The following is a 22968-nucleotide window of genomic DNA, read 5'->3' as shown; positions in this document are numbered from 1 at the left end:
CTGGAGACCTGTCTTCTCTGATTCCGCTAATACAGACTTGTTGGACTTTCAGAGTTAAGTTTCCTCTTATTAACACACGTTTATAACAGTGGGCACACACACACAGACACACACCAAACGAAGAGTGTGTTGAGTGGGGCTGCTGAGGCCTTATTATCGGGGTTCATCTGCTGTGTTTCATTAAACAGCTTCCTGCACAGATCACACACACACTGAGTCCCAGCAGAGAACGTTCAATAACAGAAACATACTAATTATTACAAAAACTGACACACATTCTGTCTCTCTCTCTGTTTATCTGTCCACTATCTCTGTGCTTGCTCGCCCTCGGCTAAGATAATTGCCTCCATAGCTGACATCATTACACTGAACTACATGTGTGTGTGTGAGCGCGTTGATGATGATGATGATGATGAAGTGTCATCACTTAATTAGCCACCTCTTCTCTCTGTCAGCTCCTGTGGAGCTCTCTGATTAGACTGGTTTACATGTTATACACAGATCACACACAGTGTGGTGTTGGAAGCCTTTGTCTGTGATGGGATTATCAAGAGGAAAAAGAGCAACAGCAGAAGAAAGCAGTGAGGAAACACCAACTGAATCTGTTCCGATACAAAGAGCCCCATCTGGATGCACCTGCCAGGAGACAGATGGAGCAGAATGGATTTAACCAAGCAGACCAACAAACCCAAATCTTTAATAAACGTAAAAGCAAATCTTGCATTTAAAAAAAGAAAAGAAGAAAGCTTTAAATCTTCTGTTTTGTTTTACTGCAGTGCCACTGCTCCTTGCAAAGAAAATCTGATCGTTGGTCTTCCAACCAATCTGTGCCATAAAGAATAGCCTTTTTCATTAGAACCCTTCAGTGTCACAGTCTTGGGTCTGTTTAAGTTTTCTTTCCAGTTTTCAGTGTCTCTTTGATCCATTGTTTCTTTGTTTTATTAGTTTAATCCCTATTTTGTGGTGTTTTCTGGATAGATTTGAGTTCTTAGGTATTTCTTGACTGCCTCCTTTTCCCTACCTCCTTTCCAGAATCCTCTGTTTACACCTGCTCCCAATCAGCTCATTCCCATCTTTGTTCAGTCTCCCATTTATACTCTTCCTGTGCAGTTCCTCAGTGCTGGTTCATCGTCTTTCCCTGGCTTCCCACATGAGTTTTCCCATGAAGTTGTGCGGTTTATGGTTCCATGTATTGTTTATTTTTGTATTTTTGCCTCTGTTATTCAATTAAATTGTCAAGAACTCACCTCTGCTTCCTCACCTCTGCATTTGGGTCCTCAAAACCTGAACCAAACCCCTCAACCAACAGTTGCTTTGTGAATGAAACTAAAAAGCTCAATGAGGACCAGTGGCCTCTCAAGACTACAAACTCCATATGGGCAAGTTTCTGATTTCACAGCACAAAGTACTGTTACAATGTTATGGAAAATCTCACAGTACATGTTAGGAAGTCAACAGTGACACCACGGTTAGGCTGATGGCGTGAGGAGTATGTTAGTTATGCAGGGGAAAACATCTTCAAGTACGTAAAGAGAGGAGGTCACTTCTCCAAGTGAAGTCCAATAAAGATTATTTAGCCTTTGCAAAGAGACAGATTTCTGGTATTATGTTTCAAAGTCAGATAAAACAAAACATACTTTTTCCACCTAAATTGCTAACTAAATTAACTAAAAACTGTCAATTTAGCATAAATAATGCTGATGGAAAGGAGGTCTTCTAACATTAAAGACAAAGCACTTTCCATTGATTACTTCAAAGGATGGAGGGAATTTCAGACATGGTAAACAAAACCTTGATAGAAAAGGTCAATGACATAAAAATATCAAGGGTAATCTGGGAAAAAGACATTTTTTAGAACCACCCAGCCAAGAACATGGAAGACCATCAAATGTTAGAGTACAGATGATGGAAAGATTCTGAAACAACTGGATCGAAAAAAGGATGCTGGACATCGACTACTCTGGAATTGATGCAGGTGTAGGTAAAAAATATTTCATGGGAGGGTTTCCGATGGCAGTCAGATCTGCTCCAAGTTTCCTCTGATGGTGCTTTGTTCCTATTTATCCACAACTGATGGATAAATCCTTTGTTTCTCTCATGCATTTGGACTTGGTCTAACTCAAGCAGTACAGAAAATCACCAGACCTGAATGTGAAGATGGACCAAAAGAATCTACACGGAAACCAATCCTCTAACATATCCTTATTATGAGCGTGAACATGTTCTCTCTGCAAACAGCCTGGAGCATGCACATGTTGTTGTTTAAATATGGTATATGTGTGTAAACAAATGGGCCCCGATGGCAGCTACTAATGAGGCTAATTAGAGGAATGCTACTGATGGCATATCCTCATTAACAGAACACACACATAAACACATCCACTCGCACACAACCATCTTTTTTTTAGGATTTGCTTTCAACCTCTTCTATGACCTGACCCTGATATTAAGCCTAAACATTTTTCACACCTTAGTCCTAAACCTTAAAGATAGAATAAAAAGTCCTTCACATTTCTTGTAGAATACTAAAAAAAAAAAACGAATATCTTAGTGCATGTCACTGCTGCCTTCTGACACGCACATCGAAACCAAAAGCCTCAAACACCCTGTGTGGTGTGGGTGTGTTTCTGTGTGAGAAATCAAAGTGTGAATAACGACCTCTTTCTCAGTTCACGTCATCAGCAAACACTAACAGGCTAACAGGTGCTAACGATCTCTCTTTTTATTTCACACACACACAGGCAGGGTTATGGTGTGTGTCACAGATCCATTAGTGACAGATTATTAACAGGTCCTGAATTTTATTGGTGGATTCATTAATGGGGTGATGATGAACTCATGCACCTGTTCACACCTGTGACAGCTTCACTTCCTGCTGGTCGTCATGGAGACAGCTGTTAGATTCCAGGCAATGGCCTGAAGTGGATGGGCTGGAGTGCAATAACTATGCTCTAACTATTGTCAAATTGAAATAAAGCTATATAACTTTACCCAACAGGATCACTGGGTTCAGGTCTGATCTATTTGGGCTTGTTTCTTTTTTAATGAAAGCCACCCAAAAAACATAAAATGCCTTTAACTCTGCTCTTTCTCGTACATAAGTGATTCTCATTCAGTGCTTTTTTCGCTTTTGTGAATCCAATTGGTCTTTGGAGGGCTTAATCTCTGAGCCTGGTTCTGGTTCTGCTTGTGGTCTTCATCTCCACTGTTGCTACATTCATGCTTAGTATGAGGGATTGCTGTAAAGTCTACAAAACAATTCAGGACACTGTCTACTGTTGCTACATGGTTATCCGTGAGTGAATTCTGTGTCACTGAATGGATGCGATCCTCTGCAAGTCACTAACTGCATTCCCATTGACCCCCAAATTGTTTAAATTGCAATTACAAAAGAACATTTTTTTTTTAATAAACGTTTTTAAACTGTATTGAAATTGGTGTTCATAAAACTTCAGTGAAAACATTGTTTTTCATCACATGAGTCTTGATCAATCACTAGATGTTAGTAGAGAGATAAAGACAGGTAAAGAAGTAGTAGAGGGATGATGTTTATTGTTTGAACAAACATATTTACATGTGATTTTAATTGCATTTGTTGAACAACACAATGAGGAAAAGGTTTTTCTTTTTTTACATTAGTAGAATATTGTTAGAGTGTGGCACAATGCAATCAGCTGGATAACCTCATAAAAAACATGAGCAATTTTAAATTAAGATAAACTTGGTTGCATTATTTAATGCATTCAGATGAAGGCAATACTTTTGATATATCTGCAAGCTTTGAGTGACTTTGGAAGATATTCATTGTGAATTGGTGTTATGTAAACTAATCAAATTAGATTAATCTGAATTTCTCAACAGACCCAAAATGAGCACTGAATTTTGAAGATGCAGAATGATGCCCTGTAGACTTGCATTTTAAAAATAAGCTTTATATCTTCTATGTACATTTTGTTTTTGTTTCAATTCTCTGAATGGACCTTCAGCTTAAAAGAGCGCCACCGAGAGAGTCAATCGATCTGGTTCATGATTGGATTGTGGTATTTGTAATTTATGTGACGTTGACAACATATAGACAAGCCTTTCTCTTTTTTTACACATAACTTATTTTCTGTACATCTATGGTTTGATTTCTTTATATGTGGATTGTTTTACGGACATCTGGTGAAATTGTGATATCAATAATAATAACAATGGTTTTTACTGAGATGAGGAAGAAATCCTTCTCTTACTTTGCTCCATGGTCCTGGAATAATTTGCAAAACTTGCTCCATTTAAATGATCTAGTCCCATTGAATGAATTTAAGGCCATGTTAAAATGTCATGTAATTCAAAAATGTAACTGCCCTATGTGACCTGTCTTTTCCTCTATGTGAGATTTTGTCTATGTTGTTTGTATTTTAACTGGTGTGCCGTCTTGGCCAGGTCTCCCTCGAAAAAGAGATTTCAATCTCAAGGGACTTCCTGGTTAAATAAAGGTTAAATAACTAAATAAATAGCACCTCTAGAAATATATTTACTGAGAAAAAATGGTGGCATATTCACACTTATTTAGCCCACTGTACATCCCTGAATGCATAAATGTGAGATTCCCATGAAATAAGTAAATGTGCCATAAACACTTTATTTATGTATAATATGATGATATAAATATACAGTCAAGCAATCATATGTATATTTAGTGGGTCCCCAGTAAGTTAAAAATGAAATGTTTGGAAGCACCAGAGCTAGAGTAAAAAAAACTAATTAGATATTAGTAGTTGCAAGGTTAGGCTCACACAATGTATCTCACTTGAATTTGTTCCCATAGTAACCAATATCCCTTGTAGCTAAATAGGTCTTGTGCTTCAAGTTGTTGGCCTTTTTCAGTGGGCCTCAGATCTGCAGATGATGATGATGCCCTAGGTGAGTTTTTTCTCTTCTTGATTTTAACCCAGCTTACTTACTACTGCTGAAGATGTTCCTTTTGTTACACAATCTAGACAGTAACATATCTGCCTTCTAACAAACTTCTCCTCTGGACAAAGTAACCTTAAGAACAAACATTATTATGACAAGGAGTTGATGCCGTCCTGCGTGCTGCCAGTTTTAGCATTGTCAGACATATGCCCCTCCACACATACTCGATGATGTTGGTCATCTCCTCTTTTTTAGTATAACTAGCTGATGATACCTTCCTAAGATTTTTTTTTAGCTTTCAATAAAACATTTGGGAAACTGCTGCGCTAGATCTTTCTGCCCTAGAGTCATTTGAAATAACAAATTGGATCTGTAAGGCTTCTCCTCTGCAGAGTAAAGTCAGAAATTCTCCTGTTTTTCTATCACCGTGTTCTGAATTACTCTCCAGGCATTTCCATAAAATCCAGAGTAGCTACTTACAATATTTAGACACTGAGAATATAATTTAAATAGTTAATTGCTCATTTTTTTATTGTTTGACATCTAAGTCTCACCCCCTACACTGACAACACCTCCTCACCTCTCCTCACATTTTCACTCCCTCTTTCTTTGCGTCTACCTCCTCACACCCCCTCCTCCCCCAATCTCCTGTCAGATGTGGTGAAAGATCAATTTAAAATCTTTTCACCTGCGGACCTAAATCTAAATACTGCTGCAGATCTGCAGGGTGATTGAGCCCCACAGTCAGATACAGAAGGCGAGAGAGGATGATTGATAGAAATATAACACTTCATGTCTGTGTGACAGAGAAATCCATCGGAATATTTAGGAATAATTGTGTCTGTAAACTTGAATCTGTGAGTATGGCATCTCATGTAGGAAACAAAAGGTTGATGTCTGCTGTTTTTTATCCCATAGCGGTAAGGCATTATATCCCAGAAGATCCCTGTACATCTTGACTTGGTAATTGAGATTAGTGATTAACTGTAAAGGAGTTTAACCACATCATCCAACAACAGTCCCTGCAACAAACATGCTGTAACCAACTACAACCACTTTAATCAACGCTAACTGCTGCAGCTTTAATCAACTCTGGCAACCTAAACCATAGCAACCAGTTCTGAACACAGAAAAAAAATGGGGCTTAGTGATCAACTAGAACAACTTTAACCTCAGAAAACAGTTCTGAACACAGCTATAAACTCTAAACAATGGGACAAATACAAAGTACAGCAATCATCAATAAGCAGTCCATCTTGTCCAGCTTCATCCGTCAGGGTCGCGATGGGGCCTACCCTACCTGAGCTCTTCACCAACCAGTGAAATAGCCCAAATCAACTAGACGGTGCTACAAGATATTCTCTTTTTTCTTTCGACAAAAAAGTGCTCACCTGAATTTTTGTGTTCCAATCCAGCGGCTGAGTCCTCCAAAGGCCAGTTTCAACGGCCGATTAGGTCATAATGTGGCACCGTGGACTTTTCAAATTGAAACATTCCTTCATATGTGGCCCACATCTTTCTCCCCACTTTGAAGGACAGGTCCCATGTATCCTTCAGGGACTACCGTATCCAGGGAATCATTGCTGGTTGAAGCAAGCGGTCTGCTTCATTCTCAGAGGAAAAAGTGAAATGGCAACAAACAGTGGTTAGTGATTCAGATTTGTGGCAGGTAACATTTGGTTAAGTGAAATGTTTTACCTCCCTGCAAATAGGTTTTGCTGACATTTAGTGTTTGGACTAAAGATCAGATTTTTGAAATGACGGTACTGTTGCTGAAGCTTCTCCAAAATTAAAGGAAACAGAACAGTAGTGAGAAGTTCCCATTCATTCTTTACCTGCTTTGTGCATCAACTTTTATAATTGCTAGTCCACAGAGCTTACACTGAGTGAGGGGTGGTGACACTTGAAGAAGGCTGGACCTGTTTGAATCTATAGCTAAACTCTTCTACCGTCCTCATTTTCACAGCCTTTTAAGGACCCAGTCAAGGTAGAACGGGTCCTTTGGAGGAAGCAGCCGCTGGATTCAAACACATCCATAGTGTGTGACCCAAGGTAGCATTTTCAGAATTGTAAACCTTTGCCAGAATGTGATGTAAAGAGTTTTTTAATAATATTTTCTTCATATTCCTGAGGGCACATACCCTATTGTAGCACTTATTACGTACAACGCGTAATACAGATTTTAGAACTGTTTTCTGGGTAAGATTCATTTGATCCAGTCTGGGTGGCTTGTGGGGCTCTTGAGGGAGAAAATGGTACTTTGAGGCCAAAAGTGTTGCTGCCTTTGGACTTGCAGAGGCAAACACAGGGGCCTGGTAACGTGGAGAAAAATCGCTCATCCTCAAAGCGATTCTGGCAAACTGTCTGGCACCTCCGGAGGGGGAAGCAGTACTTCATTAACACTGTGTTAGTGAGGAGCTCCTGATATTGACTAAGGAGATTTTCAGACGGGGGAAGTAATACTTTGAGGACCTCCTATACCCGGCTGTGATGCCGTCTGTGCAAAGACTGAGTGCTCGTGGTCAGACTTTTTCATCAGTCAGGCCAAAGTCACGGAGGTGCTCAGAAAACTCCACAGTTGCAAGGCTTCAGGGATGAATAAGCTGCGTTCTGAACAACCTCAGCTGTCTGGATGTTGTGGGGCCGTCACGATCGACAGAAGTTTAGTACGAGGACGTCCAAAGCTGAAGTCGGTAACTTCAGGTTGATACATCTGGTAAGCATAACTTGTATAGCTCCTGCAATGATTCACCCCTAGTATATTTAAGCCAGATCTACGTAGCAACTAGATGGAAATGTCATGAGTCTCACAGGAAGCAAAAGGAGGTAATAAAGATAAAAAAATCTACAACATGCAAGATAAACCGAGCAGCTTGATTCCTACATAGGTTTGTCTAAAAAAATGCAAAGCACAGATTTTTTTGCATATAAAGCAAGCAAGACAGATTTAGACATTAACAATCAAAACATTTTAGTTAACAGTGTACTTTACCCGTGGTAGGAGCTTGGGGGGACAGAAACAGGAAAAGTGAAACAGTCATCTTCTTTAAGCCTTTTAAAGCAGCTACAGATTCACGTTTGCTGCCAATCTTATTTATGCTGGGGGGGATTTCCAGCACATGGTGTCCTGTGAATACTCACAGGACACCATCTAAAGTTGCCATTAGACTGCAGAAGAAACATCTACATAACCAGTACAAAAGAAAAAAAAAACAAGCTCATCAGAATGTGTAGAGTAAGAAGCAAGTGAGTGTTTTTTGGCCTAAATACTGGCTAAGCTGTCTTTCTGGTTATTCTTTGAGCATTTCATGTAGCTAGAGCAGTAATCACAATGAATTCTGTATCTAAATCAGTTTATTACCCTGAAAATATATTCTTGATGCTGCCAAATGTCTGCCTCAACAATCTGACTGGAGTTGCTGCACTGGTAGAACTGGTAGCAGCAAACAAATCCCAGCTGCACAATAATTTTGATAGTGTGGACAAACTCCTTCCATATTGAGCTTGTTCTTCTTTGTATTCACTAGGACTGTAGTTCTGCACTGAAGTACTTCTGTCAACTCAGAGGCCTCCTACACAATAATACCTGAGTAACCTAATTCATAAGACACACACACATACGTGCACACACATTGCCCTCTCCTCGGGGTAACAACACCAGGTTGAGTATAATAGCCCTTTAATTGGCTCTGCTTCACTTTGTCACATTTACAACTGACTGGGTGTGTGTTTGTCAGGGTAAAATGAGTCCATCTATCATGCAGAGATGTTTTTTATATCCTGAACACACATACTGTAAACACACACACACACACACTCGGCCTGGAGGAAGCTGTGACCGTGTCCTGAATCTGGGGGATGACGGATGAAGCTTTGCGGCGGGAATCTTATTGTCTGCTCAGGTTTTGATATCAACTTTCTGTCACCATAGCGACCACCATCCATCAAAACAAGCCATTGGTGCTTTTGCCTCAGTGCCCAGAAGCAAGGCACCATGATTTCAAAAGTGACCTCTCCCCTATTGCTTCTGTATGGTATTTTTCAGGTAAACCTACACCTGAACATTAAGGTACTGATTCTAATTCTAATCTTTCTTAATCTAGGCCATAAATCTAGTTCTGGTTCTAATTCTCCTGATGACCTCTATTTTCTGTCTACATAGACACATCTATCAAATGGGTCTGAGAAGATCAGGGTTCTTCACAATGAGAATCCTGTGCTCCTACAGCGCCCCCTGCAGGACACACAACTCATCCTGCTCTGACCAGGCTTTCTCTGTTCCTTATTAAAGTGTAAGAGGTGAGCGGGTGGATGGTGTTCCTTATCACGCTTACTCAGAGACACAGAGTTAAAAAGACATGAAACCCAGAATGGAGCTTTGTTTCTCTCTGACTCAACAAACAGGCTCGTTAGAACTACCAGGCCCCCAGGGGCCCCTATCAGCGCTAACAGCTGTGACAGCTGAAGGACTCCTTCATACAGAAACTTTCCTTTACCAATTCACAGATGGACATCATCTCAAAGGAGCTCTGTGATTGGATGAGAAGGGGAGTGGGTGGAGTCAGGTAATGCAGTCCTCTGTTGAAGAACTCAGGGCCCATTTTCACAAAGAATGCCAAGAATAAAAACAGATCTTTGTGATATTATTCTTAAATAAATATTGGAATTTTTCATAGATTTATTCCCTGGGAAAAGGATTATTTACAAAGTATCTCAGGCCTTATAAAAATGAACTCATATTGGGAATAAGGAGGGCTTATAGTGAGTCTAAGAGTGTCTGAGGCAGAGAAGATGGAGGAAAAGGAGAGAGCTGATTGGTCAATTTACTACCTGAACTGTGGAAAAAATGAGCACATAAACTTAACAATGAGCGTGATTTCTATGGCTATAGAAAAAGGAAACCTCACTATCCCCATATGAAAAAAAAATGATTAGTTCAGTGGATGGACAGGTTAAAGTTTCACCTCTAACAGCATCATTTTATTTAGGCTGAATAATTGATAGGAAAGAAATAAGATGATGACAATAAAATGTACAATTAAAATAGCATTTTGGAATTTTAATATTATTATTATATTATTATTATTATTATTATTATTATAAGGACAATATCAACTGGAAAAGAGGTTTGAAAGTATTTTTGTATTTTACATGATATTGTCAGCAGCCATAGTTTAAATGGTCATCTTAAAATGTGCTTGTCTGCTGCACAGATTGATGCTACTCATTTTCCAGCATGGTGTCTGAAGGCAGACAAAGAAAGCAAGCAGAAAAAAGAGGCTCTCATCCTCAATGTCAGCCTTTTTGCACCACGAGTCTGACACCAGTTTCCTTTTAAAACTTCTCTGATCTGCACCACCTACTTTCTCCACCTGTTCTCCATTCTATTGTACTTTTTTTTTTTCAAACCATGTAATACAAGCAGCCATTTACATTAAAATGCAGGTGAGTCTGTCGTTTATATTGAAACCATGAAGAGGCAAAACGACCAGTATGGAGTGTGAACATACAACTCAAATCAAAATATTGATCTGGATGTAAACTAGGTGTTACAACATTTTTATGCTGTTTGGCGATTCATTTCATTCTCTAAATTTAATCATCATGACAAATATTTCTTAATTCAGTCTAATTTCTATAATCACCTGATTTTTCTCCTTTAATCACGTTTTTTTTGTGCGTGTGCGTGTTTTTTTTTAAAACAATCCCAGCTTTTAGATGACAGCTCATCCCTCTTCTCCTCTTCCTCCCTAACTGTGAGCATTTCTGTTGCCTACTTGTTTAAAGTGTCAGCTTACTGCAGGTGAAACCCATATTCAGCCAGACACAGAGTTACATTTAAAGGGTTTATTGAAGGGGTGAATAATGGCAGATGAAGCAGAGAACAGCAGAGAACCAGGAAATGTAGGCGGTGAGCGAACCACCAATACAGGCAAGCAAGCAGCTGACACTCACGGAGGAACATGCTGAACTGCAGCATGCAGACACAGGTGACCTTAGCAGGAGGGTCCAGCTGGCAGAGAATACATGAGCTATTGAAGCAAGGGCAAATCAAATGGAAGAGCAATGAAGGGAGTGAGATGTTCTGGCAGAGATGAGTGGGCAGAGGCAGGTAGAGCACGTGGAGATAATCTAGAATGAGGTGGTGGCTAGAAGCAGACTAAGGCCACATTTATACATAGATTACACATTTACATGTATTTAGAGAAAATAATATTTTACCCCCTCCGCTTTCAATAATAACATCGTGCACACAACATTGTTTTAAAAAAACTTGTCACTTATAATCAAACTGCATAAATATGTTGGCAAGCGCCATAAAAACTGTAAACATCAGGCGCTCACATGACATTGTGGATTTTCTAGCTCATAATGTGATGATTAAGATGCTAAAACATTGTTTATCCCTGTTGACATGGCAGCACATAACCGGCGTTATCAGAAATCTTCACTTTGGCCGGAGGTTAAAGAAATAATCGTTTTCTGTAATAAAAACAGGGTTTTGGTGTAAACAAGAGGCCAAACCACAGGGAAATATCTACGTTTTCCCTTCGTGTAAACTGGATCAAAACTGGTAGGATAATTGCTGGTGGCTGAATATTGAGTCCTCATAACTTCAAAACCAATTTAAACAGAACCACAACTATGCCATGAAGTCACTGGCAGTAGCTTTATATACCACTGATAAACTAGGACTCCTTGGTAGGAACCTTGAGACACTAAGGGGCCTTCTGGGAGGATTCTAAGAATCTTTGTGGGCCCTGATGTAGAGGCAGGTTCTGTTTGAATGCTGAGGATACCTGAACCAAACCACATTGTCTAATCAGAACACTAAATGAATATCATTTGATTGGAATCAAAAAGTTTGTATAAAATGTTTGCAGCGAGTTGGCAAACAAATCCAGAACATGTTGGTAGAGCTAGAATATGACTAAGGTTGCCTTTCAAATAGCTGTTTATTGTCAAAAACTATAAATATCTGATTGGCTGATAAACAGGATATAAAACCAAAGAATAGATAGGAAACAGTTTGGTTTCTAATCAGGACTTGGTATAAAACAGTTTCTATTCTAGCTAACCTGTTGATCCAAACTGACACAAGAACACAGCATATGATTCCAAGCTCCGTATTCCTCTTTATTGGAATAAAATCTCTTACTGGAATAATAACTGCCTCTGCAGCTTATTGATAGTTATTGCTTCTGTCTAGAGTCAAACGGCTTCTGATTGGCTGCAGCCGCAGACTCTCCACCTACAGCAGGACGTCTATATTTGGTTAGCATATATTGGCAGGATGCACATATTTGGTTAGCAGATATTGACAGTAGCACGGGATTCACTTACACTCTGTTGGCTGTGGGAGATTTCAGACAGGAACACAAGAATTATGGAAATGACTGGGAAGTGTAAAAGAGAACAGACTTTAATCTGATTCCTCACAAAAATAATAAATATCAAATAAGATCCAACTCATTTATTTCATCAGACATCAGACAGAGAGGGTTGGAGTTCTGTTCTGGAAAACAAAAAATAGTTTTTCCACAAGACAAACATACGCCATCAGGATACACACAATGTGTTGCAATGCGTTGAAACCAAAACCAAAGAGGGTCCAGATAAAGAGCAGGGCTGAATTTTGACAGTACTGTTTATAGATTGTTTTTTGTGTGACTGTGTCACCAAGAGATACTATGGAGAATTTCTTTTAACTTCAGATCTGCAGAGAGGTCTGTTCCCTGACTGTAACTACGACTGGAGAGGGATCCGCTGCTTGCAGCTCTCTAAATGTTCTTATACTTTCTGTTTCTGAAAAGCATCTCCATCCCAGCTCTCTTTTAAAGACATATTACTCGGTTTGATTGGAAATGTCTGTTTAAATCTTAAAGGAAAACAAAGTCATCTCTCTGTTTTCTGTCTGCATACACTCACAGATTAAAAACAAAAAACATCAATTGTTCCTTCTAACAGGCTGAACGCTGCTGCAGCAGAAAAACTATGACTGCCTCAATTCTCTGGTGGCATCTTGCTCACACTAACACAGAAACACACATACACAGTGACATACTCAGGAACACATACATCCTCTATGTTCTGTCCCTCGGCATCAGGATGCTGTCGTTGTTTTCAGCAGATTTCATCTACTTAAGCTTCAAACACTTTCTCTGTCTTTAAAATTTTGTCAGTTCGGTGCCTGCAGGCTTAACTTTAACGTATCGCCTAACGTGTGTCTTCAGACACAATCTTACATGCCTTTGGCTACTGAACTGCATGAAATCAAAGATGAAGTTGAAAACATCTGGATGTTCTTCAACACATCCATTCTCACCCCCTGCAGACTTTCTGCAGAAAGCTCTAAGCTGTGATTTGTGGAGTGGCAAGAACCAGCTCCCAAGATACTCTACTCCTGCAGATCACAGGGTAAGAAAACTAAAATCATTTTTTCCTCATTGCATTAAACAGGATACAACCTCCAGCAGAACCAGGCTCTGTGTGAATGGCCTTCTGCCATGACTGACCAGAGGTTAAAGCATACAGAGAAAAAAAATCAGAAGCACTGATTAAGGAGCACTTTATACAGTATGTAGGAGAAAAGTAAAAGTTAGTTGCAGTAATAGCTTGATTTAAGAAAGAGAGAAACTTGGCTAGGCAGGTGATGACATGATCTTTGCACCAAGATGGCACCATAGTTGTGTTAAAGTTGTCTAAGTCTAAAAGTCCAATGTCTTCTTCTTCATCCTCTTTAAATTTATTGGTGGTTGGCAAAAACCCTTGATCATTACCACCACTAACTTGGTGCTGATGTCTGGTCTGATTAGTCCTTTAATTCACCTACCTTTCTCTGGCCAGTTCTCATTACCACTCATCTGACCCACCTGCTTGAGCCTCTATTTAACCAGCCTTCTTATGAGTCATCAGAGCCAGATTATTAAAGCCTTTGGTGAGAGTTCTCTAGTGTACCTGAGTGTTTCTGATTGCCTGATCCTGGCCTGAGCCTGCCTGTTCCAGTTCTGATCTGTCTTCCTGACTTGTCTTCGGGCTCCTGCTGGATTTCTACCTGTGTACAGAACCTGGAACTTATTACTGACACCATCCTGGATTTACCTTCGATACCTCTTTGTATCTCTGATCTCCTGGTTCTGACTACCGACGATGACCTCAACATCGGCTTTGGCTTCGCCCCCTGGTTTATCCTGCCTTCTGCTCAGTTCGATTTCCTGCCTGTTCTCCGGCCTCTGAAACCTCAGTGTCTGGGACTCCCTTGGTGGGGCTATTTGGCAACCGACTGGCTGGAAGCCACCTCGTCACCTGTGCACAGACTGAACTTTAAGACCACAGGTTCTTCCCTTAGATGCCAACGCTGTTTCTGACAGTTCCGTCTTAAATAAACTTTTTGTGAAACCTAACGGTCTCTCCTCCTGGAAGACTTTGAAATTGTATTTCTCAACTCAAGTGAGGCATGCAGGAGAGTCCTGCTTACCTGTGTGGTCAGGCTACACCCACAACAGCATCCTGTTGTCTACGTCACCTGCTGTCAGACCAGTTTGCAAGAAGCAAACTGGGTTTCATTCATTCTAAGCTAGACGGTTGTGGATTTCCCAATTTAATACAATTAATATTCATAAGTAAAAAAAAACAACATTTCAGCACATATATGTACAATATCAAATTTATATACAGCTTGCATTTGTTAATTCTACATTTCTAAATTATTATATTGATTTCCTAAAAAATAATTCCTTGAAAGTGCAGAACATTATGAAAAACTGTGAGCTTCCCCCTGCAATGCGTGACCTGTGTAAGATTTTACCCACCTTTTTGCCCATAGACTGCTGGAGACCAGCCCCACCATGACCCTGAGAGATTTAGAGGGAGAAGATGGATGGATGGATGGATGGATGGATGGATGGATGGATGGATTTGTGATTTTCTTATTCTACTTAACAGTAGGCTAATTAAGGCAGCTGAGCTAGGATAAATCTGATCATTATTTTTTATTCTTTAATCAAAGCTCTCACTTCAGAATTTTTGATCAGCTGAAAGATTTTAACTGCATTTTGAGAACTTCCTGATAGTGACGAATGGCTTTAGTCCAGCCTTGAAGTAAGAAATACATAGAGCAGTTTTTTAGCCTCACTCTAGACAATTTCTAATTTTGGCAATACTATACTATACCAAAAGGACAGCCTAGCGATGCGTTTAATGCAAGGGTCACTCTGTTAAACTTGAAGCCAGTGAAAACATAGACCCAATTCCTTTTTAAAACAGATCTTTGGTTATTGACTCCACCAATAAGGCAATAGTCATTCAGACGATACCCATCCGAAGATTCGGGCAGTGGTCATAGCCTGAAGGACAGAATGGGGTCATTATTCAGACAGTAAATTTACAGAGAGAATCTGCTTGAGGCAAGTTTAAAAAAAGTGAAGATCTGTGGTCATGAAGCTGGTGAATAGAAGAAATAAAGAAAGCATGAAAGTTATTGAATTTCTTCTAGTAAACTACAGTCAATAATCTGACAGAAGGCAGAGACTGTGGGGAGCTTAGATATTACAAAGAAACATAAACATGACATGAAGAAGGATGAAGCATTTCAGTTTAATATGGTATCTAAATGATGTCCTGACTTGGTATGCACTGGTATTCCTTAGGTAGAAAACTTTGAATCAATTCGAGCTGGTTATGTATGAGCTGGTTGAGTTGCCTTGAGATGACATGTGTTATGAATTGGCGCTGTAAAATAACACTGAATTTAATTGAATTGATAAAAAAAATAAAACTTTATTATCACTTTATTATTGGAGGCCAATTTAATGTCAGCTAGATCAAGTGACTGCTTAAGGACCTTCTGACTTTAGTCTAAAGACGATAACTTCTTTCTTGTCTTATTTCAAAAGCAAAGAATATAAAGTCATCCATGGCTTATGTGTTCAATACCAGCCTTTAGGCTTTCTTACTGGTTAAATTCACCAGGATATTTGTATATATATATATACAAATATAGCTAAGTTTTATCAGCATAAGATCCATACGCCCATCCCTGGAATTTAACCCCACAGTACCTGATACATTTTACCAAATGAAAACATATACATAGTAAAGACCAATTTGCCCTAACACTAAACTCTGTGGTACTCCACATGAAAAACGGGGAGTTTGAAGAGGATTTATCATTAGACAATTTTAAACCAGCCTAGTTCTGGTCTCTTAATCCCTACAGCGAGAGGTTACCTGTTTCCACTAGATCAAATATAGAACTGAGATCGATCAGGAACAGGAGAGACCCAAGTCCATTACAGTTTCTAAGGCTTTTAGGATATAATGTCAATAGCGACTTTTAAAAGTGCTGTTTCAGTAATGTGATCAGCTCCAAAACTGGACTGAAAGTCTGTGTGCTCCTACATTAAATTAGCATCTGTGTTTTCAACAGTTTTAGATAATAAAAAATAATATAAATATCATGCAATATTTTATTAGGTCATCTTGGTCAAGAGTTAATTCAGGACTAAGGACAGCTACCTACAGCGTATACCCCTGTAGTACAGATATATCAATCATGAAAGCTCTAGATTAATAAATTATATTTTTTTTCCAGATTAAGAAGGACTCTTTTACATGTTTAGAGCTCCATTTTCTCTCCATATGCCTCATGTTTCTACCCCATCCAGGGCTTCATGTTAAATATGTGACTTTAACCTGAGCACAGCTAAAGGTGTTTAGACGCTGAACACCCCTACCCCCCCGTCACACACACACACACATATACACACAAAGTTACAATGGTGACATTTGTCTTTCATCATCATGCAAAGGTCACTAGCCAACAGCCAAACACACTGCAGCTTTATTAGCATCACATTATCACTGTCAGAGAGAAGGACAGTGTGCCTAAATTGAACAATATGGGAAGAATTTTTAATTAAGCCATTTTTATGTAAAAATTTGGTTTTCAACTGAACAAATAGTTAAAAACATGATTTACAAACACACACAAAAAACAAAAAAATAAATGTGATGTGGTTTCTCACCCTGGCTTAAAATCAAATACAAAATGTCTGTTTTCTGTGCAGGTTTAAAAAAGGAAGGTGAAGAGGCCTGTCTAATCTACATTGGCAGTAACGTCCAAAGTTTATGAGCTCAGGCAAAAAAGCTTTGTCTTTTTTGAGCTTCTGCTGCGCCCTCTGCAAATTCAGTAGAAGCTGGTCCTCTAAACAGAGTTAATGGAAAGGGTAATTTAGCCAGGAGAGGAAGGGCTGGGCCAATCCATTTAAATATTTAAAAGTAAATAAAAGATCCTTAAAATGGACCCTGAATCAAACAGGCAAATAGTGTAATAAGGCTAAATTTGGGCACTTTTATTTGTTCAGTTTATGTTTCCATATTAGCTTAGTCTAGTGTAATCTTATACTGTGTTTCTTAACTATGGTGCTCAGAGCCCACTGTGCAACATGGTTTAGGTGTTGCCCTGCTTCCACACACCTGAAAAATGGCTTCTGAAGCATTTGATTAGTGCTGGGGAAGTAATGTAATGGTTTATATCAAGTGCGCTGAAGTAGACAAATCTAAAACATGAAGGATAGTGGGGTTCAGTCTAGCCCACTTAGTTAAGTCAATCTCAGTCTAGTCTGTTCCAGTCCATTTAGGCCTAGTCCAGAGGAGTCAATTCAATTCAGGGTGACAAGTTCAGTGATGGATCTGACTCTCACATAAGAAACTGATAGGTTCAGTAACAGCTGACCCTCAGATCAAAGATTTATTTCTAGTTAGGTGAGAAGAATCTGGACCCAACTCCATGTTTTTGGCCATCAGGTCCATTGTTGTATATCTCTGTAAGTGTTTATGTGACTGACGTAGATTTATTGCTGATCATTTATAGAGATTAGCACATTCAGGTACAGCTCACAGGATTCTTGACCTCACTGAATGTTTTTCTAGAACTCCTGGTCTCCTCCCCTCCTCCTCCCTTTTGTCTCATTTTCCTCTTCTTTCCATACCAACCTAGTTTGAAACTTCATTTCATTTCTTATGCTTCGTCCCTCCTGGTTTCTTTTTATTTTTCCGTTCCTGCAGTTCAAACTAAATTTCAGCCTCGCTGGGACGTATGGGTGTGTGTCTGTGAGTATGAGCTATATGATAGTATGCGTTGCCTCGGTGATGGGTAATGGGAAATTGATTGTGACAAAACGACATTACAGACAGACATTTCCATAAGAGTTTATTTACGGGGCGATCCAGAGGGAACATCCTCTGCCTTCATATTCTGGGTCTGCGTTGCCGTGGCACTGAAGTGATGCGGGCAGGTTGCGGTTCCGCAGCCTCAGGGGGAATCGAACCTGCCGCGTTCACTAACAAATGAACAGCCTCGACAAACTGGCTGTACTCGGTCTTTGATTTACTCTGAACGGGCCTGCAGCCGGTGTGCACACCATCCAAATCAGCAGGTAATTTCATTCCCATAATTCCCTGCTCCATGGCGACACGGAGTGCTTGGTGGCAGTTTATTGGTCCGTATGTCGAACCTCTGAGCGGCAGCAAGACCGTAATTATGGCTGTAATAAGGCATCGATCTGCATGTAAATGAAACAAATCAGATGTGTGTAAACAGAGCGAAGGGCAGCTCAGGGAATGATGTGAGGAAATGTGTTTTCATTAAATCAGCAGCAGAGTGGCACAGCTCAGAGTTTGCAGCAAAGTTTTAGGCTGAGGTAACACATGACAAACGATATTTGATGGTTAAAAGTTTTATTCTGTTTGCAGATGATAGGAAAAATCTTCAAAAAAGATTTTTTTCAAGCTGAATGCCTCTATTTTGCATTTGATTTGGTGTTTTTTGTTTTTCTTTAAGGTTTAATTTTTTGTTTTGTTTTGTTTTGCTTCTTTTATTTATTTTTTTTGTTATCCCGATAATTATGTTTTCCATGTGATTCCTGTTGATGTGTGTGTATATTTCTGGGCTGTTTTGTTACCTTTTTTGTGCTTTTTTTTTACTACTACTCATGCTGTATAGGTCCATAATTGTCTTTTTAATTTCATTGACTCTCTAGTTTCTGCAGGATGATTTCCATGGGCCCCCCATTTCCTATGTTGCATTTTGATTTACTTTTTAGCTTTAAAGAGTATGTCTGTACATTTTTTTAAGTGATTAAATTTGCATCTGTGTGAAATCTTCTACTATGGATGATGAAACTGCAGCAAAAAAGGCAAATGAATCCAACCAAGTGAACCCAGCAGGCTGTTTTCAGTCGATGAAAACTGCAAACCAAGGAGGGTTGTAAAGAGTAACAATTACACCTTAAAGACATTTGATATGTGTGTGATTTCTTTACAGGTGTTATGGTGCTGGTAACCCCATTTCACCAGCGAGGGGCTTTAACAGCTACTGGAGATAAGGGCTGAATCCCAAACCAGTTCCTAAACTCTTCCCCTCAACACCAACCCTCCGGGGGGTCCGCCACATTAAGGCCCATCTCAAACCACATACTCGGTAGGGTGAGTAGACCATTCAGCCCTCAAATAGTCTTCATCAGTGCAGGCACACTGGGATTTGGCAGCAGGTGGAATGGCGAACTAATGGAAGAGGAAACAATTAAATATAAGTCAACTTATTCAAATGTAATTTACGTTGGTTTGTTGCAACTTTGTCACGTTGATGTTAAATCATAAGCTAGGACAAAGAAAAAAACTCAATTAATTCTTAAAGGGAATGTTTTTCTTAAAGTCGTAGTATTTTGCTGCATATACAGTACGTATCTTTAAGAATGTGGCAAACGTTTGATGCCATGTCAACCTGCGCCACAGAGCTACAGCCATATGCATGTGGCGTCACTGTGTTGCCATAGCAATGACTGCTTTCCTTTTCAGTCGGCAGGAAGAGGTTCAATTCTTGTTTATACCCCCCCCCACCACGTACAATTCAGGCACTTTCCATAGCTATGAGTGTGACTTTATTGGGAGTGACACTTGATAGTGTCAGTGCTTGTTTACAAACCTGGCCTGGACTTGGCCATCAGCCAAAGGGTCCTGAATTTCTGCCACGCCCTAACCTTCCAACTCGGTCAACAAAACAACCCATCAACTGTGCAGATGCTGCCGTTGTTAGGCTTGTCTGTGTCCTTCCAAGCATCCAAGCACCAATTATCTGCCTTTCTCAGAGGTTCTTGCTTCAGTCAGTGGCCCCTCCTCAAGCAGAAACCTTCTCATGTATGATCTAAGCATGTGCAGTGGAAGCAGATATATCCAGCCTGGAGTATTCTCCAAAGTACATATTGATGATACCTTTGTGTATTCATTATTTTCCTATGTCCTTCTTGGCCCCAGTTCATGTCACCAAGGCCTCCATCACAACTCAGGTGGCCTTTATTCTCATATTTAGCTCAGTTATTACCTTCTTCTTTGTTGTCAATCTTGATCCTCTCCTGAGCAAGATTCAGTTGCACTTCCTAACAACTGCTAGTAGATTACAGCTAGGTTTGGAAAAGTCAGAAAGTGCAGATAGAGTGTTTTGTGCTGTAGGGAAATAAGCAAGTTCTCCAGAGGGTTGGTCATGGAAAAAAAATCTCATTTAGGTGTGTTAAACTAGGAAGAGATCTAAAGAGATGCTTTAGATTTAAAGCATGCATAAAGGGGACCATGAGCATCAGGGTTCAGATCATTAAGGGCCCACTCTGGCCAATATATAGATAAACAAATTGATAATGACTTGTTACAGTTGTTTCTCTTTATTTCTGCTGTTCTATTCTTAAAAGGCGATGTCCTTTTCTTTACTGTGAGAGCTACAAGTTTAACTCTTGCTGGCCAGTAAGCGTATTCATACTCCCTCACTCTTGTTCTGCACTTTTTGTCAGCCTTTACCAGATCCACCAATACTAATGCAAACCTTTGGTAAGCATAAGCAAACATGTAACATACCTTTCCATATGAAAGCAGAAATCTCCACATAGCTATGGAACACTGTTGCTTTCTTAAGTTGTCACCAACACTCAAAAATATATTTAATTTTAACCTCATTTTGCATCTTTGTGGCTTTATATATTTTTGATGAAAAAATTGTAGCTCTGAACTTCAGTTGTCTTTCTGAAGTGTTTCTGTGCTTCTTTGCTTTGGTTCAGATAATACTGAATTTGTGGTATAACGTTACAAATAAATAAAAGAAACATTTTAGATCTGAAACAAAACCTTTTTTCAGGTACAGGATAGCAGTTTGCCAGCATTAACACTTCCAGAATCAAAATCAAACCAAGGTTTTTGAATTTGTTTAGCTTTTTCATAACTCGCACTTTTGTCAGCAGTTCAAAGAGTACCCAGAATAGGCGCAGAGGAAGCTTGGAAGTGGTAAAGAAAAAGAATGAAAACTGGAAAATACTGGTATTTTTCCAATAAATGTAAGTGGAAGGCAGGTTGTTGCAATTCTGTAGTTTAAGGGCTGTCTGTTGGTTGCAGATCAGACTTAAAGTTCTGTTTTGTGTTCACACAGACCTGAAACAATTTCCCCTATGAAGGACCAGACCCCGTCCTACAGCTTTGGCTCCAGTAGAGTTAAGGTGTCCATCAACTGAAGATTTCAGGATATTTCCTCCTATAATTTGAGCTGTCAGACAGTGTGCTGTCCACACCTCCTCCTCTGCTCTGCTCCTTACTGGGTCATTTGTCATGGAGCAAATCACAGCTCAAATCTTCCACAGCAGTAATATCTCTGTCATTCACCGTCCTCCCCCCGAGTCCGTCCTCCCCCTCTCATCTCTGAGCGATGCTATCTGAGAAGAGGAGGTGACAGTCTATCAGAGCACCTCCTCTCTGCTCCCCTGATAACACTTCACTGCTTATAATGTTAAGAAGATGATAAGAAATAATAGTCTTTCTCTTCTTCATGTTGGAGTGGAGAGCCGGGCCGACATCCATCACCTGCTATTTATCAGCAGCACAAGTTTTCCAGGTGAGGATCCAAATAATAACTGGGGCTGAGAAACAATCAGCAGATAGATGCAGCAGGGCAGTTATTAGATTCAAACTCCTGACGGCTGCTGCAGAGGAACGCCTCGCTGATGGAGAAGCAGATGAATTTCTGCAAACTTTCCATCATCAGCAGTTTGTCTGCTTCAAGCAGTGAAAGAAGTTAAGCATCGGAACATGACTTCGGCAGCAGGATGGAGAGTGGAGAAGCTCCTGCAGATGGATTAGGTTCATAGACTATAGCTCATTCTACTTACCTCCCATAAAGAGCCAACATGTCCATATAATATTTCCCTTTGATTGCTCTAAGACTTTATTTGAATCATTATTTGCCAAAACTGATAGTAGTATAGTCCCTCAAACCTTTGATGGTAATAGTGACGTAGTGGATGGTCTTTTTACAGGTCACTTTAAATGTCCTCTTAGGACTGCAAATTAAGACAAAGTAAACTTTTATTCAATTAGGTACAAGTCTGATATTTCAACAAAATTACATGTTCACAACTTTAAAAATTCTGTTTCAACTGTAAAGAGACATAAAAGTTTGTTAAAGTTTTATGATTGGCACATCAAATGTTATTAACAGCATTTTTATTTCCTAATCTAAATGTAAAGGGGCAGAGAGTGCCCTTAAAGCTTCACAAACTCCCACAGATATCACACGAAATTTAGCTGAGGGCATGCTTATTTCCCATTTCAATAAAAAAACAGGACTTGCATGAAATGAATGAATAGATGAACAAATCATTTTAGTCCCCCTACTACAGGTGCTGGTCATAAAATTAGAATATCATGAAAAAGTAGATTGATTTCAGTAATTCCATTTAAAAAGTGAAACTTGTATATTATATTCATACATTACATACAAACTCATATATTTCAGATGTTTATTTTGTTTAATTTTGATGATTACAAATGACAACAAATGAAAATCTCAAATTCATCATATCAGAAAATTAGAATATTGTGAAAAGGTTCAAAATTGATGGCCCCTGGTGCCACACTCTAATCAGCTAATTAACTCAAACCACCTGCAAAAGCCTTTAAATGGTCTTTCAGTCTAGTTCTATAGGCTACACAATCATGGGGAAGACTGCTGACTTGACAGTTGTCCAAAAGACG

The sequence above is a fragment of the Cyprinodon tularosa genome, unplaced genomic scaffold (assembly GCF_016077235.1).
Source record: "Cyprinodon tularosa strain WSP-4 unplaced genomic scaffold, ASM1607723v1 ctg90, whole genome shotgun sequence".
Lineage (NCBI taxonomy): Eukaryota > Metazoa > Chordata > Actinopteri > Cyprinodontiformes > Cyprinodontidae > Cyprinodon > Cyprinodon tularosa.
The sequence above is the reverse complement of the archived record's forward strand: the minus strand, read 5'-3'. Positions refer to the sequence as shown.